Source organism: Bos grunniens, chromosome 6 (genome assembly GCF_055505025.1).
Source record: "Bos grunniens cultivar Pamir isolate PY7600 chromosome 6, Bosgru_T2T1.0, whole genome shotgun sequence".
In the NCBI taxonomy this organism is placed as follows: Eukaryota; Metazoa; Chordata; class Mammalia; order Artiodactyla; family Bovidae; genus Bos; species Bos grunniens.
Genome location: NC_141170.1, coordinates 79,152,405 through 79,166,273, shown reverse-complemented (window position 1 = coordinate 79,166,273; position 13,869 = coordinate 79,152,405).

Sequence of the window (13,869 nt, the reverse complement as noted above, 5' to 3'; positions counted from 1 at the left end):
TTATTTTTCAACTTTTTAACAATGTTTTATTCTATTTCCAGTGATTTAATTATTTAAAAATGATAATAAATGTAGAATGGTATTAATTTGTTTAGCAATTGGCACAATCATACCTCAAAACACTCGAGTATACCAAGTAGTCTCCAAGGATTTATTATCTTGCATTCCTGAAATAAACTCTACTTCTGCATGGTACAATGTATTAGTAATTCCCTCAAAGCCATCTGCTTATTTACATCATAGTTTTCTTTATTTATATTTGAAGTATTACTCTTCCATAGTTTAATTTTTCTTTGCCATAATATGAAATTATGCAAGCTTAGCAAGATATCCATATTGTCTATATTCTGAAATAATATTATAACAAATTTATTCCCAAAAGATTTGATAAAATTTACCTATAAATTCACCTTAGTTGGTCAATATTATAGGGCTAGACTTTAAAACTTTTCATAATTTTTCTTTAAAAATTAATTTTTTCTTACCTAACAATTTATTTTGTAAATTTATAGTATCATAAAATATCCTTCTCTTCATTATATTATTTGTATATTCATTTTATATATAAATGTTTATGATATTTATCTTATAAGAATTTTTATTTTTCTTTGGTTGTTTATATAGTTGGAAGTATTTGTTTTTTCAAAATAATAATTATCACCTTGATTTGATCAGCTTTTAATTTTGTTAATTTTTTCTTTGTAGAATTCTTTTTGTTCACAAAACTTTCTACTTAAATTTTCCTATTAATTTGTCTTCTCACTTTTAAAATTTCTTATGTTTAATATTAACCCATTCTTTTAGTCTTTCTTTTTTTATTAATTAAATTCCTATTCAAAGCTTTAATTTTTCTTCTGTGTATCATTTCAGATGCATTTCCAGTGCTTTCAGTGAAGTGGTCTAATTTTGGTTAATGTGTAAATTATTTGGAATTATAGTTTTATTTTATTCATTTAAATTAATTTTTATTATAGACAATTTTAAATGTGGTCTATTTTTTTTTTTTTTACAAGACTCTATGCTTTTTGGCATCTAGCCAAGAAATGTGGCCTCTAAATTTTCCATGCTTGGAAATTTATTTAGATTTATTTTATGGATAGTTTTATGCTATTTATTTATTGTTTACCTATTCATTCTTGGTCACAAAAGAAAAGCATGCATTTTATAGAGTATAAAATTTCATGAATAGGAATTAAGTCACCCCTGGCGATTTTATAATGTAACCTTTAGATCCTTATTGCTTTAAAAATCTCCCTGATCTGTCAAATTTTGACTCAATATGAATTTTATTTTGCTCATTCCTTTTGCCTTGGTATTACATGTTAAATGGTTCACACATTGTTTATATTCTTGAATTATCCCCTTTTCATGAAAAAGGGGGATAGTCCTGGGCTGTTTATCTTAAGACTTTACACTTTAAACTTAATATAATTTAATGTTGCTATTACTTCTGGTATTTAATTTTTGTGCTTTCTTTTTCCCAACATTTCATCTTGTAGGTGTGAGTATGTATGTATGTATATATATACACACATACTGTATATATATTGATCTTTTTTTTACTTGCAAGTACTATATGGTGTCTTATTTTAGATGTGTCTATATAACTAAATCTTTATCCTAATCAAGTGAATTTATTATTTTAGTGTAACATCCTCAATTCTGGAATTTTCCCCTTATAATTTAATTCTAACCAAAGCATGAAGCATAAGGAGTCCTTCTAGATACCATATAAAAACTCTTTTTAAAGATATTTTAAAGTTTTTTTCATTACTTTTATATTTTGATTACTTTTGGCACAAGCTTGCATCAAATAGATTGTTTAAACCCATAAAATAAGATTAGGCAGTAAATATACCTATGTAATCTTTTTCTTATGTCATCACAGTTTATCTCCACAGAGATACTGGTTTTCTGGAGAAGGCAATGGCACCCCACTCCAGTTCTTTTGCCTAGAAAATCCCATGGACGGAGGAGCCTGGTAGGCTGCAGTCCATGCTAAGGTTCGGACACAACTGAGCGACTTCACTTTCAATTTTCACTTTCCACTTTCATGCATTGGAGAAGGAAATGGCAACCCACTCCAGTGTTCTTGCCTGGAGAATCCCAGGGACCAGGGAGCCTGGTGGGCTGCCATCTATGGGGTTGCACAGAGTCGGACATGACTGAAGTGACTTAGCAGCAGCAGCAGGGAAAATAAACAGCATAGTATTTGGATATCTTCCTATAAAGACCACTTTATAGTGGTCTATGCTGCTAAGTCGCTTCAGTCACGTCCGACTCTGTGTGACCTCATAAACGGCAGCCCACCAGGCTCCCCCGTCCCTGGGATTCTCCAGGCAAGAACACTGGAGTGGGTTGCCATTTCCTTCTCCAATGCATGAAAGTGAAATTGAAAGTGAAGTCGCTCAGTCGTATCTGATTCCTAGCAACCCCATGGACTGCAGCCCACTAGGCTCCTCTGTCCATGGGATTTTCCAGGCAAGAGTACTGGAGTGGGGTGCCATTGCCTTCTCCGATAGTGGTCTATGTCACCTTCAAAAATGCACTAGAATTATAAATGTTTAAAAAAAAAAAAAACTTTTCACATGGAAAAAGAAATCCTACCCCATTTTCACTCTTTCCCATCGGTTTTATTTTCTGGAGACGTGAAATGTCCTTTAGGAAAATTTTCATTTTCTCTAGCTTTGTTGAGATCATACAGAGAGAGGAAAGCAAAAATGATTTGAATGGGGGAAAAACAAAACACAAACTTATCCATACAGCAGGTAAAGAAAACTATTCAGGGCTCAGAGGAAGCCTTGGCAACATAAATGGTAAGTCTGTAGTTTTACTGATGTACACATGAAGTCTGTGAGAAGTTCAACAGCTTGCCTGAAGTTATATTGTTTCAGTAAGATTTCTAAGGCCATAAATCAAGAATTTCCTTTTAAGAGAGAAAAGCACTACATAGAAAAAAAGATTCACAGGTTTCTAATCAGTCGGGCTGGCTTTATAAACATAGAAGACAGACACAAGGGGTATCATATCACACTTCATTTATTAGCAGTGAAAATTTGGTAAATGTGCCTGGCTTCTAAGTCTGAAGTTTCTTCTCTACAAATGAGTAGAATATGCTCTGTTTCCAGGTATAAATATTGATCTAAGGAGCAGATTAGGTTGCATGTACAAAGTGTTTAGCTCTGTGTACTTCACTTAATCATTCCCCAAGAGAGTGAAAAAGTTGGCTTAAAACTCAACATTCAGAAAACTAAGATCATGGCATCCAGTCCCATCACTTCATGGCAAATAGATGGAGAGACAATGGAAACAGGACAGATTTTATTTACTTGGGCTCCAAAATCACTGCAGATGGTGACTGTAACCATGAAATTAAAAAATGCATATTCCTTGGAAAAAAAGTTATGACCAACCTAGAGAGCATGTTACAAAGAAGAGAGATTACTTTGCCAACAAAGGTCCATCTAGTTAAAGCTATGGTTTTTCCAGTAGTCATGTATGGATGTGATAGTTGGACTCTAAAGAAAGCTGAGCACTGAAGATGCTTTTGAACTATGGAGTTGAAGAAAGCTCTTGAGAGTCCCTTGGACTGTAAGGAGATCCAACCAGTCCATCCTAAAGGTAATCAGTCCTGAATATTCATTGGAAGAACTGATGCTGAAGCTGAAACTCCAATACTTTGGCCACCTGATGCGAAGAGCTGACTCACTTGAAAGGACCCTGAGGCTGGGAAAGATTGAAGGTGGGAGGAGAAGGGGACGGCAGAGGATGAGATGATTGGATGGCATCACCAACTTGATGGACATCTGTTTGAATAAACTCCAGGAATTAGTGATGGACAGGGAATCCTGGAGTGCTGCAGTCCATGGGGTCGCAAAGAGTTGGACACGACTGAGAGACTGAACTGAACAAATATTAGCTCCCTTCCCTCTCCTTCTAAGGGTAAGATTAATCATGGGAGCGATACTTCTGTCCCACTGGTGGAATCCAAGGCATCGCTAGTTGGGAGAGTTGAAACTCCACTGTCAGCCAATACAGTATGTCCTCAACACACAAACAGGTTCTGCTCCGAGAGCACATTCCTAAGTCCACATCTTTCATTAAGTCCAACAAAGTTCACCTACTAACAAAATCTGCCATTTGGTACTGTACTATAATAGGTTTATAATATTGTACTTTTCATACAAATAATATATAAAAGCAAACAGAAAAAAGAAAACATTTAATCTATAGTACCTTGAAAGTACAGTAGTACCAGTTACATCACCACTGCTTTTATGCTTGTTTCTGGACATCCTGGGCTTGAAATAGAGATGCTGTACTCTATACAGTACAGTATACAAAAGCACAACCATTTATAAAGGATGCATGCATCTGACACTTTACTCTGGACACCTGAATTAACTTACGTGATTAGACATGTGAACTCATGCTCATATCTTTGAACGTCTGCACCTTGAAGAGTCATATGTAGGGGACTTACTGAATAGTCTGGAGAGTGGACTGGCCGCAATAAGGTGAGCAAAAGAAAGTTAGGGAACTCTATTATCTTTCTTAACTAATTTCTAGAAAATGATCTGTTTTATTCCTCAGGCATATAGCATGAACATGACTTTTCGTTTTTCATAACTCCTAGAAAAGCCTAGTGGTTCCAGTGGGAACCATCAACTGGAATTAAATTGTTATGTTTCCCAGAGTTAGAAAAAAATGAAGGAAAAAGTATATAGAAAGGTCTATTTCATGTAATTCTGCCATTACACTATTTTCAAACAATCACTTAAGCTCTCATTAGTATAGCCTGGGAATAGATTTCTTCCATTCTGACATTGCCTGAGCCTAACCCTCAGGTTAGACACCATTGATTTTAACTTCCATTGCTCTGTAAAACACATCTGGGTCCTTAATTAATAATTCGCTATGTTGGAGACAAATTTGCTATTGCATGAACATGCCTGATTGAAAACACAGACATAATGCTCATAAAATGTTGAAAAAAAAAGTAATTGCAAGTGAGATTATAAATTACTCTTGGCTAAAAGCAAAAAGCAATTATTTATCTTTGGAGATGGAATTAGCCTTTTTTGTTGTTGTTGTTATCTGATCAATGCTTATTAATCTTCCCAGCCTGACTCTCTAGTTGGTTAGGAAAGTTAAAAGGAGACCCTACTTTGTTCACACAATCTGTTCCACATTTCTACCTTTCTTTTCTGTTTGAAATTCTTCTAAGTATGACTATTGTTTAACACACTAAGGTTTGAATCTATCCAGCAAGCCAGTTCAATATGTGTAATTAGTGACTATACTTAAATTTCTGTCACAGATGAGAACTGATTTTCTTAACTTTCCCATTTCATTAAATGGCTGCTGAATATGAAGCCTGTGCTTTAAAATGTGTTTTAAAATGTATCCTGAAAGTTCAGCCAGGTGTAGAAGCAATGGCATTAGCACACGTGCAGCTGACATTCCATCTTTTGTGTTTTACAGTAATATTTGAGGTTTTACTTCTGTGGCATAGACAAACATTTCTTTTGTGGAAGCTGTTTAGTTTTCTGTAATTCACTGGGATACTAGCAGCATAGATACAACAGTGCAAATTCAAAATAATTGAAAGCATTTCATTTCAAATGCAAGATTAGGCTGTATTCATTTTCTGCCCTGATTCAGATAGTTTAGTAAATCAGGATCCTCTCTTCTCATTAACCACAGTAGTCCAACCATCTAGACCCAGAAATGGGAAATAAAACTATGCCTCTTTGTGCCCTTTTTATATATATCCCTCTGTCCTTTCAGGCCATGTGCGACCCAGAAGCTGAGCTTTAGTCAAAGATGGCTTCTGACGAACCATGTGACACAACGCGAGTCACTAAGCTTCCTGGGCTTCAACTCCTCATCTTTGAAAGGAAGTGATGAACAAGGCCTAACAGAGGGTGTCCCCTCTGAACCTCCAAGTACCTGCTCTGTCTGCTAGTCTCACTGCCAGAGTGCCCCTGGAGTAGGCAGTGGTATTCATGTTTGCTGGTTGTTGGAACCCTGTGGCAGGAAACAGAATCTACTTCAAGTGCCTCAAACATACTTTAAAAAGTGAAGTCGCTCAGTCATGTCCGACTCTTTGCGACCCCATGGACTATAGCCTACCAGGCTCCTCTGTCCATGGGATTTTCCAGGCAAGAGTACTGGAGTGGCTTGCCATTTCCTTCTCCAGGGAATCTTCCCAACCCAGGGATTGAACCCAGGTCTCCCGCATTGTAGACAGACGCTTTAGCATCTGAGCCACCAGGGAAGTCCTCAAACATACTTTAATGAAGGGACTCTTTGTATCAGTGAGGTCAGCATTTAGGAAATAAAGGATGGAAAAGCACCAGCAACAGGAGGAAGCTGTTACCACCACTGAAGCTTAAAGAACAGAGGACTATATTATGCATTTAGACCTTAGGAACCCAGTGAAAAGTAGGCCCTTAGAGAAAGAACTACTGATAAATATAGCTGTAGAAAAACAAGGCTACTTTCAGAGAAATGGGACTAAGGCAGGTAGAAACTTGGAAAGAGGAAAGAAATACTCTGACCTTTCTCTCTTCTTGCCCTCCAATTTCCTGCTGGTGATTTTCATTGGCCAAACTTAACTAGAAGCCAGAGAGGGATGCAACTAATGGGAGTCACCCTCCACCCCACTACTACTCACCTTCTTGCACAGCAGCCAGAAGAGGGAGTAGAATGGATCTAAAAGGAAAAGTAATGGCTAATCAGAACCTCGATCAGCAAGGAACAATGCAGCCCTCCCCAGGAATGAATAAGTAGAAGGAGAAAGGTGGGGGAGCTTGTGTTTGCATGCATGCTCAATTGCTCGGTTCTGTGTGACTCTTTGCAACTCCATGGACTGTAACTGGCCAGGCTCCACTGTCCATGGGATTATTCAGGCAAGAATACAGTAGTGGGTTGCAACTTCCTCATTCAGGGGATCTTCCCAACTCAGGGATCTAACCCACATCTCTCCTGTCTTCTGCATTGCAGGCTGATTCTTTACCACTGCACCACCTGGGACGGGTATTCAAATGGATTTTTTTTTTTTTTTCATTTACAAAAATAAGAATGCAAGCAACTCTGAGTCACAGGTGAGTTTTATCTCCTGTGCTTCAGTCTTCTCCAGCCATCCCAAGTGAAAGTGTTAGTCACTCAGTCATGTAGACTGTTTGGGTCCCCATGGACTGAAGTTCATCAGGCTTCTCTGTCCATAGAATTTCCCAGGCAGGAATACTGGAGTGGGTTACCTTTCCATTCTCCAGGGCATTTTCCCAATCCAGGGATCGAGTCTGGGTCTCCCACACTGCAGGCAGATTCTTAACCATCTGAGCCACCAGGGAAGCCCAGGGATTGAACCTGCATCTCGTTTATCTCCTGCGTTGGCAAGCGGGTTCTTCACGTTAGCACCACTTAAGAAGCCCAGCCAACCCAACTCACACAGCTAATCATACCTCCTCCTAGGCCTTCATCCATCCAAGCTGTTCTGCAGAGCTTTTTCTGTGTCTCTGGATCAGGCTCTTGAACTACTCATCATCTCCTTACACCATTTCATGTATCCCTAACTTCTGAGTGTCACCAAGAGCCTTACATTTTCTTTCTGGCTCAGATAACACTGTTTCCTCCAGAACTGTTCTTTTAAGCTGACTTCAAAATTCACTGCTTCTATGATTAAGTAGCATAATGTAGTGGGAAGTAGAATGGAAAAAGAAGTTAGATGTAGATGTGCTCTGTAAATGTGCCTATAGGGTCTACTAGAAAAGGAAATGGCAACCCACTCCAGTATTCTTGCCTGGGAAATTCCATGGACAGAGGAGCCTAGTGGGCTACAGTCCTAGGGGTCTCAAAGAGTTGACCCAAGTTAGCCACTAAACAACAACAACTCAATAGAGTCTACAGTCATCTAATCCTTCTGAGACATTGATCTATTATTCTTCTTAAGGTTGTTACCATTCTTAAGGTTGTTAACATGGACTAAATGAGATAATTATGCAATAATGTATTCAATTCCTAACATGGAGCTGGTCACAGAGTAAGCCCTCAATAATTAGTAGTTACTATTTCTCACCAAATTTGCATGTGGTGTGCCCTTTCTCCTACAGCCAAACTTCTTCTCTCCATCGTCAAATCATCATTTGAGGAGTAAATGCAGGTTTAGAGGTTCACTGCATTAACTGTGGGTCAGTCAAATGCTTTTTATTTTAAAATCACTATTAATTTTTATTGAATGCATTTTCACACATAACATTGTATAAGTTTAAGGTATGCAATGTATTACTTTGATACATATTTATATTATAATGCCATTGCCCTTTGGGGGACATTTATCATGCTACATTATTTTAGTATAATATTAGTGCCTATATTCACTACATTTTACATTAGATTTCTATGACTTATTTACTATTTGTTACAAGTTTGTACCATTAAATACCATCAATCTTGTCCTCTCCTCCCATCCTACTTTAACCACCATCTTACTTTGTTTTTCCCACAGGTTTGACTTTTTTAGATCCCACATATAAGTCATATCATGCTCTATTATTTTTTTATATAGAGAGATGGAAGTACAGAAGCATGATGCTAGTGTTTGGATCTTTACATAGGAAACCAGCTTAAAGTCTAAACCAAACTCACTTTCCTTGCTTCTCCATTAACCTTTGACAAATTGCAAACCCCACAGTTTCTATGGGCACGAATGTGGCCAGCCAAGCCATTACCCAGTCTTGTTAAAATATGGCCTTAGAGGCAGCTTCCTGTGTGCACTCACCCCAGCCAGAAATTCTTTTGATAGAATTTATCATGCATTATTTATGTTATGCTGAACCTCTAATGCAAATTTATGGAATGGAATGGAAACATCCTGTACATCACAGTGTTCCCCTATCATTCTGTATCTGCCACAAGAGACTTACAAAATTACTTCTGTGGACTAATCCTACATACACTATTATAGCTCAGCTGTAATTCCTGGGACCATTTCAATTCTTGGTTTCTCTTTCATCGTGCAGATTTCATTTCTTCTTTCACTGCCCAAAGTATTTATTGCCCATCTGATCACAGCACACTTATAAAAGCATGACTCCCTTGAAGCAGGAAAAGTATTGAGTGTTGTTGTTGTTGTTGTTCAGTCACTCAGTCATGTCTAACTCTTTGTGACCCCATGGACTGCAGCACACTGGGCTTCCCTGTCCTTCACCATCTCCCAGAATTTGCCCAAACTCATGTCCACTGAGTTGGTGATGCCATCCAACCATCCCAACCTCTGTCCTCCCCTTCTCCTGCCTTCAATCTTTCCCAGTATCAGGGTCTTTTCCAATGAGTATTGTGCATTGCTGCTGCTGCTGCTGCTGCTAAGTCGCTTCAGTTGTGTCCAACTCTGTGTGACCCCACAGATGGCAGCCCACCAGGCTCCCCCGTCCCTGGGATTCTCCAGGCAAGAACACTGGAGTGGGTTGCCATTTCCTTCTCCTATGCATGAGAGTGAAAAGTGAAAGTGAAGTCACCCAGTTGTGTCCAACTCTTAGCAACCCCATGGACTGCAGCCTACCAGGCTCCTCTGTCCATGGGATTTTCCAGGCAAGAGTACTGGAGTGGGTTGCCATTGTCTTCTCTGATTGTGCATTACTAGCTTCCTTTCATTTAGTGAACTCTATTTTTAGGGGGTTGGGATGGAGTTTCAATGAATTTTGCCTATATGCTATAGAGATCTGTAAATTTTCTTGAACTTTATGTAGGTTGAGAATCTTTTCATTCTAACCACTATCACTCTATGACATGAAGGAAGAACTAGGGAAAGAGATGACTGAAAGCATAGCCAACCCAATTGTGTTACTATTTTGATTCACCAATACCAAGCTCATTCAATCCAGTTTTAGGCTTATCTCAGTATAAATTTATAATTAAGAAAAGAATTTAGATAGGAGATAATGCTAGTACCGCATTATCAGTTAATCTTTCTCCTGCATACTATTTATCATTTGATCATCAGCCTTGCTTTTACTGAAACCAACAAATGGCATAACATTTGTCAGAAAATGGGATATTTTATCCATTAAAGACATAAGTAGGAAGGAGTCAAAGAAACCCATGAGGAGCAGTTTGTCGGTTCTATACCAAGGTATATAAGCCAGTTTGTACAATGAGGCAATCTGTTCTTTCTACACAGAGCATGTGAATTATTAATGACCCTTTCGACATTTCATTTCTTTGTAGCAGTCAAGTAGGTCTTCCTTGTCACATGCTTTTGTTGGCTATAAAATGAAATGCATTTCTCCTACTGAGGACACGTAAGAGAAAATAAGAGGTTAAAATGTTGTTTAAAGTCTATAGCAAGGCACCATATGTTTCAAGCAAAATTCAGACAGCAAATCTTACCTATAGTAATCATCTGTGGGCACAATTGGAAAGATTCTTCACAGTAAAACTCCAAAGTGTATGAAAGATAATTTTTTTGACATTTGTTTCCTTTTTCCTACACATTTCAGGGATTTTTTTTTCTCCACATTTTTTAATTAACTTTATTGTTCTTTGCTTCTTCAAGATTTCTTAACTAGCAGTGGTCATGAAGGTAAATTGCATTGTTGGGGAAATTAGGCACGGTGCCTCCCACCTCTCTCAGCCTTATTTCTGATGCTTGGGTAGCTTTTCTTCTGTGTATACTAACTGTCAGTTCTCTTGTGTCCTGTGCCTGCTCCTGTCTGCTTGGAAAATGCATAAGAAAATAGATGGTGTTGATTTATTCTAATAATAATTTATTCCAAGTCCTTAAACATTGAAGTACAAACTGGAGACTTACAGAAGACTGAAGCTATTGATGCCTAGTGTTGAAACTATGCTCACAAAGAGATTGGGAAAAACGGTTACATTCCAGGCTTAAGAATTCTTCCCATTTCCTCTTCATCTACTCAAAAAGCTGTCTCCAAGCTAATTCATCAAAATATAATGATACAAATCACATTCAGAACAAACTGAATTTTAGCCAGAATGCTTTTACTATATTTTTTAAAAAGTCTTTGAAGTGACCGGTCAGTCCAATTCATTTTAACACAGGTTTATTGGGCACATGTTAAATGCTCAGTCTTATTTTAACCACTAAGGACAGTAAAGGTGATTAAATGATGGCCCTGTCCTAGAAGATAACACTGAGGTGATGGTGATGATATACAGAGAGTGACTGACCTTTGAACTAAATTGCTGAGACAGGAGGACCTCACTGGTGAAGGCTGGGGATACGGTGCTTTGGGGGAGAACATCAAGGAAAAGACCTGTGCAAAACATGTGAAGCAGAAGACAGCATGATAGTTTCCAGGAACTGAATCAACTAATTCAGTGCAGCAGAAGTGTAAAGTTCAGAACAGAAAGGACTGGAGAAGTGGCCAGGGTTCACAGTGTGCTTGGATGGACCGAACTAGGTGGAAGGGTAGTGGGAAGATGAAAACAAGACTAAAGATAATAAAACAAAATAAGACGCAAATTTGCTGAAGGTGGGGTGGGGTGTGGGGTGAGCAGTCAGTGTTCATGCTTTGTTTTCATGATACAACATACTGTTCCTTTTCCTTTGTCAACTTGGTCTTTGTCAGCTAATTTATCCCAGGACGATGTATCTTTTGTGATTCCATAGAATTTTTTAATAGTCAGTACTCAATAGCTTGTCCTGCATGACAATCAACAACAAATATTTGTTACTCACAGTACACATTTGGCTGTTCATTTGAGTCTCAGCTTCAAGCTGGCAGTTGAGTTTGGGTCTGCTCACACATCTTCATTCTTGGATCCAGGCTGAAGGTGCAGCTTTGATCTGAAACAAACAAGCAGGCTTCTGTGGCAGAGGGAAGAGTGAGGACGTCAAGCTTCTGTTCAGAGGTAGCATTTGCCAAATATGCTCAGATTGCATGAATGTAATAATGACACTAAACCCAACAATGGGGAAGGGATAGAAAATCACTTTATGATGCAGAGCAGAGGACCACATTTACTTTATTGCTACCATTACTGAACACTTATGCACCTACTGTCACTGTGCAGTGTGATTTACTTGTTTTGTACTTAATAATAATGATAACTCTTATAGAAAATTATTTAATACTAGTTTACAAATGGAAAAACTGAGGGCTTAGAAAAATCCAAGGCCACTCAGCTAATAATTGGGAAATTTACTTCTTTATTCACTCACTCTTCATTTGTAATGTGTTCTGAACTATTCCAGATTCTAGGATATGATCACGAAAAATACGGCTATATTCTCATGCAGATTTTGCTTTAGTAGAAGAGAAGCGATAAATTCATTTAAAAAAATCAGATTGTTATAGTTACTATACAGAGAATTAGAACCGAGTGATATTCTAGACAATGGTCATGAAGAAGAAAGTTTAAGAATTACACCCCATCTATTTGGTGCAACAGTCCACATAGTTTTAAATGTGATGTTGCCAGTTCTGCCTTGTAACGTCTTCAAAGTGACTTTTCAGAATTGTTATCTTTATCAATTAGTATTATTTAACATTTCATGTTTTGCTTCTGGATTTGGATTATAATAAAAATACAGAAAGAGATCATTTAATTTAGCTATTTGTTCAGTTCAGTTGCTCAGTCATGTCCAACTCTGCGACCCTATGGGCTGCAGCACACCAGGCCTCCCTGTCCATCACCAACTCCCCGAGTCTACCCAAACCCATGTCCATTGAGTCAGTGATGCCATCCAACCATCTCATCCTCTGTCGTTCCCTTCTCCTCCTGCCCTCAATCTTTCCCAGCATCAGGGTCTTTTCAAATGAGTCAGCTCTTCACATCAGGTGGTCAAAGTATTGGTGTTTCAGCTTCAGGATCAGTCCTTCCAATGAACACCCAGGACTGATCTCCTTTAGGAAGGACTGGTTGGATTTCCTTGCAGTCCAAAGGACTCTGAAGAGTCTTCTCTAACACAAACAGTTCAAAAGCATCAATTCTTCGGTGCTCAACTTTCTTTATAGTCCAACTCTTACATCCATACATGACCACTGGAAAAACCATAGCCTTGACTATTTTGTTTAATATATTGCATTCCCCTGATTTGTTATTAATATAAGGTAATTTCCTGGATAATCCTAAAATAAGCCCATTATCTCATAAGAAATTAAGATATTAAGATGAGACAATGTGTTTTTAACTTGCTTTCATTTTCTGGCAATAGTTAATGTATTAACTGTGATGATGCAAAAAAGCTGTCACAATTTACCTTGTGCCTCCCGATGTCTAGAATTCTGATCTTACTTCTTTGAGAGAACATCTTTGAAAGTGAGAAGATATTGTATGTGTTTTTAATTAATTTCACAATTTTTGCACTTGTATTAAAAGATGCAAATGAACCAGTGTCTAATCTATGCATTGAAGAGTTTTTCAAAGGCAGAGGACGAGTACCAAGTCCTTTTTCCATACTCTAGTTATCTCTGCATAAGCCTGAGAAGGAAAATACTAAGCTGCTTTGGCCACCTGATGCAAAAAGCCAACTAATTGGAAAAGACACTGATGCTGGGGAAGATTGAAGGCAAAAGGAGAGGGGGGTGGCAGAGAATGAGGTGGTTAGATAGTATCACTGACTCAATGGACATGAATTTGAGCAAACTCCAGGAGATAGTGGCGGACAGAGGAGCCTGGCATGCTACAGTCCATGGGGTCACAAACAGTCAAACATGACTTAGTGACTGAACAACAACAACAATCTAACTGCAGTTTCATTTTTTGAGTTAAAAGGCATAACTTCTGATCATGAATCCCATTTCTGATGCTGCTTATTTATTTGACAGAGGATAAATTACTTCATCTCCCTGGGTCTTTGTTTCTATCTATAAACTAGCACAATACAAGGCATTCAAA